The following is a 5,464-nucleotide window of genomic DNA, read 5'->3' as shown; positions in this document are numbered from 1 at the left end:
GCTTGTTTAAGCCATTTTTCCCCTAAGTTCCTTCATTAACCTTGCTCCTCACCTTATAAGGAAGAGTTTGATAATAATTTTAAGAGGTTAGTGAGGTTTTGATCAAGCTTCAAAAGTGGTAAGCGAGTGTTTTCAAATCTTACTTCACTAAACTTTGAATATTTGTGGTGGGTAGTTCTTTTGTGGAGGAATTTTTGATGTTTGATAAATTAATGGAAGGGTACATTTTGGCAGCCATGAGGACTCACCATGAACAACTTTTTCTTGAATGTAAATAGTGGTTTGGATGATGATTTAAATGTTTAATTGTTTTGAAGTTGAATTCTATGTATAAGGTTTGAATTGTAAGCTTCAAAAGTAAAAGTGGAAATTGATGGGTATGTATAAACTTGTGGCAGCCTTATGAAGAAGATCAAAATGTGTTGTTTCATGGTTTGGTTTATGGAATTATATTGTTGAATTATGTTGTTGTGGATGGCAGCATGTATGCTTGTATTAAGGTTTGAATTTGGACATGTAAATGAGGTGCATTCATGTGTTTAATTGTTGTAATTGGACTTGGAAAATTCTGGGTTATAGTGTGCATATTGAGAATGGCTATAAGCTACCAAAATGACCAAAAATGAGTTGCTAAATGTGCTAATGTTATGGTATAAACCAGAATTGGCATGGAAGAGTGACTTGGTAAGCATAGGATATGTAATTGGTAAAGCCTGAACAATGTACAATAGGGCAGTGTATGTTTTGGCTTAGAACCTTAAGTGTGTGTCTCCAATTGGTATGAGACCAATTGGAGGTGAAACTAGGCACAAAATTTGCCAACTTTCATGAAGGAAGCTTACTAAAATTCTGCTTAGAAGGTAACTTGAAAAATGACCAAATCCGGATTAGTGCTTTGAAAGCCTAAAAATTGACCATTTGGGCAGTAGTTAGTGTTTTGGCCATAACTAACTCAAAACAGGTCCAATTGACCTGAAATTTTTACCATGAATAGTTGAGACATATAACTACAATTCTGATGAAGACATCAAAGCCCAGAAATGTCCAGAACCAATCCAAATAGCTTGTACAAGTTCAGGTCCAAAAACTAGCTAAACCAAAAGTGACCTAAAAATGACCTAAAGTTACCTTTTTGGTGCATTCTGTCCAGCATTGGTAAATTGACCATAACTTGGTCTACACAACTCATAATGACCTGAAATTTTGCCCTGCGTGCAATAAGACATAGACCTACAAGTTTGTAGTTTTGACCAAAACCTGAAAACCGAGGAAACTAGATCATCCAGCTAGGTTAAATTAGTATACCGAAATCCGGCAAATTGCAATAAAATGCAACATACTTGGAAATGAATTTGGTAACATTTACCAATACTAAAAGGCTACAAATGTGACATATTGATAACATTAAAACCTAATTCATCTAGAGTGCATCGAGGGTCAACATCTTAGGTTGACTAAGGAAATAATAGAATTCAATAAGTTAATCATTAAGCTTTATTCTTAGAGACAGTTCAAATGAGTACTGAAACACTTCAAATTGTGTGTTTCAGTTAGCAAAGACTCAGGGAAGGGGAAGGAAACACTGAGCTAGGGCCAAGAGACAGTTATCAGAGGTTTGTGCACAACAGTTATTTCTTTTGACTTTTCAATTGAAATAAATTATGAGATTTTTTATTTGTTATTGTTTTGAATTGTGAAAAATTGTTTGAATGGAAATTTGATGGATACTTATTGATTGAAAAGCATTGAAAATGGTTTGAAACCACAGCTATCATGTATATTGACTGAATTCCTCGCTAGGTTGTCTAGTGGGATGAATTGACTTTGAATTCCCTCTCTGGTTGAAGTGTTGAGGTGTGTGCCTATTGAGGACCAATGGAATGAGTACTCATATTATTACGAGCTAGCTATGTTATTCCTCACTAGCCATCGGCTTTTGGGATGAATTGAATTCCTCACTAGCCATCAGCTATTGGGATGAATTGAACTTTGGCAACATGATTAAGCTGTGTGTGTATGATTTGTTGATATTTATTGTGATATTGTGAAACAGAGTTTAAATTCTTTATGACATTCACTGTCTTTGAATTTAACTATGGTTTTAAGTATCCATTATTTATATGACTTATGATTTGTGATTTAAAGTTGTATTTGGTTAATGTTGTGCACCACTGAGACATTGGCTCAGCGATAGCTTTTCATTGCTATCGCAGGTAGACAGACTGACAGGGCAACAGACTATGTCACACTCTATTCCCCTGTAAGATGTAACATGATCCCATAGTACACTTAATGAATTGCCGTACTTCGCCTACCGATAATCCATTAAATATACTACAAGGGATTTTAAAACAATTTTCATGAAATTTAAATCATTGATTAAAATCTGGTGTTATAAATTTTTTTTCAAAATTTCGGCAAAGTGCCGGTTGTATTTTGAGAAAACAGTTCTTCAAAACCTGCAAAGAACACCCTTCCAATATGTTTTCTCAAATGCAACTTCAATAACTTCATTTGAACCCATAATTGAAATCTCAATAATCAAATCAATCTCCTCATAAAAGAAACATTTCATTGATTACAAGACTCAAAATTAATATTACAAAACTATTCAGATAAATGAAATCCCAAATTTACACTTACAATAATTTACATTTAATTACATACCAAAATATTTTACAAGAGTTTTTATACAACTGCTCAAATAATTTACATACATATTATTACATGCATACATCAAAACCTATGTACATGGGTATACCTATGATATACCTAGAGCTGATCTGAATGTGTCTTCAAAGAAACTTACTCACTGCTCTATGCTCTTCTTACCTGCGACAGCATACAAAGCTATCGCTAAGTGGTGAACTCAGTGGTGCACAACTATAGTTTAAAACATAGTACAATATACATTGACAAAATTTACAGCAAATAATTTGGAAATCTGAATGCTCATCAAATTCCAAAACTCAAAATATTCATTGCCAATAATGTAAATCATTTGTATGAAATGACTTTGATCACGAAATTCAATTTATCAAATCATGACTAACCATTTAAGGTAGTTCCAACAAAATCAATTATACATAAATCATAACTAAAATCATAATTCTTTACTATTCAAAAACATTTTGTGTCTCAAAAACCATGTTGTATCTCAAAAATCATGCTGTATCTCAAAAATTATTCTTTATCTCAAAAATCATGCTGTATCTTAAAAATCATTCTTTATCTCAAAAATTATGCAATATCTCAAAATTCATGTTGTATCTCAAAAATCATTCTGTATCTCAAAAATCATGCTGTATCTCAAAAATCATTCTTTATCTCACTAACTATGCAAGACTAATCCGAAAGGGCCATATACAAAGTGATTCTGACTCCCTATGGTTGGGGAGGTCGAATCATCGTGCACAGTACACACCACAATAATGAATCTTTCGCAAGGGCCATAACGATAAAAACTTAGATCTAACCTCAAATCAGAGGAAAATCTAAGCCTGTGCACGTACCATGGTAATCAAAACACAACTAACTCCATTGTCTTCTCAACAAATGAGAGAGACGGTTAATAACCTAGTCAAGCATCTATAGTGAGATATAAAGCAATATCACAATCCTTTTAGTGAGCATAAATCACAATATAATTCGATTCAAAGTCAATTCCAATATCTAATAATTTTTATGCTCATCACAATTCAAATCATAAATTTGCATTTTTCCATGAAAATTACCATCACAATTCAAAACATGTTCTATCACAATTTTCCAAAACATAATTTATTCAATCTATAACAATGCTTAATACTTGTGGAAATACCATTTCACAAAGCTAAATTCATACATACTATAACAATTTTCAATAATCATTGAATTAAATCCAATGCTTGTTAAACATAATACATAAGAAAAATATGTCATTTAATCATATGAAATATTCAAAACAAAATCAGTTAAAAACTAGTAGTGCACAAACCTCTGATAACTGTCTCTTGGCTTTGACTCAGTGTTTCCTTCCCCTTCCTTGAGTCTTTGCTAACTGAGAAACACAATTTGAAGTGTTTCAGTACTCATTTAAACTGTCTCTAAGAATAAAGCTTAATAATTAACTTATTGAATTCTATTATTTCCTTAGTCAACCTAGGATGTCAACCCTCGATGCAGTCTAGGTGAATTAGGTTTTAATGTTACCAATATGTCACATTTGTAGCCTTTTAGTATTGGTACATGTTACCGAATTTATTTCCATGTATATTGCGTTTTATTGCAATTTGTCGGATCCCGGTATACTAATTTGACCTAGCCAGATGAACTAGTTCCCTCAGCTTTCGGGTTTCGGTCAAAACTACAAACTTGTAGATCTATGTCTTATTGCACGCAAGGCAAAATTTCAGGTCATTCTGAGTTATGTAGACCAAGTTATGGTCATTTTACTATTGCTGGTCAAAATGCATCAAAATTGGTCACTTTAGGTCATTTTAGGTCATTTTAGGTTCGGCCAGTTTTTGGACCCGAACTTGTGCAAGCTTTTTGACTTACTTATGGTCATTTCTGGGCTTTGGTGTCTTCATAAAACTTGTAGATATAGGTCTTAACTATTCATGGTCAAAATGTCAGGTCAATTGGAGCTGTTTTGAGTGAGTTATGGCCTAAACACTAACTGCTGCCCAAATTGTCAATTTTCAGGCCTTACTTGCACTAATCCGGATTTGGTCACTTTTCAAGTTACCTTACAAGCAGAATTTTGGTAAGATTTCTTCATGAAAGTTGGCACATTTTGTGCCTAGTTTCACCTCCAATTGGTCTCATACCAATTGGAGCCACACACTTAAGGTTCTAGACCCATAACATAAACTGCCCTATTGCATTTGTTCATTACTCATCAAAGGATACTTCCAACACTTACCAAACTATACATTCATGCCAATTCTGGCTTGTACCCTAACCTAAATACATTTCACAACATATTGTTGGTCATTTTGGCAGCTTACAATCACCCTCAATATGCACCATTTAGTACAGAATTTTTCAAGCTCAAATTACAACAATTCAATCACCTAACCTAGCTCATTTACATGTCCAACCTCACAACATCATACATATACCCAAGCTGCCATAACAACTGTCACAATTCAACATTAATATTCCATAAGCCAAACATGAAAAACATCTTTATGGTTCACCAAACCAAGCTGCCGATTGATACATTACAGTCCATTAATTTCCAAGCTTCCAAATTCAAGTATACATTCACATATACTAAGTATACATCACCCAAATTAATTCCTACACACATAAACATTTAATCAACCCTTTAATCTACCATTTACAAGCAAGAATAAACTGCCCTCAAGGAGTTTCCATGGCTGCCAAAAATACACCTCTCCCTTTAAACATCAAACCTCAAAAATCTCTCCATAATTCAAGTACCCATAACATTCTTACTAACTTTAATGAAGCCATA

Source organism: Hevea brasiliensis, chromosome 11 (genome assembly GCF_030052815.1).
Source record: "Hevea brasiliensis isolate MT/VB/25A 57/8 chromosome 11, ASM3005281v1, whole genome shotgun sequence".
NCBI classification, from domain to species: Eukaryota; Viridiplantae; Streptophyta; class Magnoliopsida; order Malpighiales; family Euphorbiaceae; genus Hevea; species Hevea brasiliensis.
Note: the sequence above shows the minus strand (reverse complement) of the source record.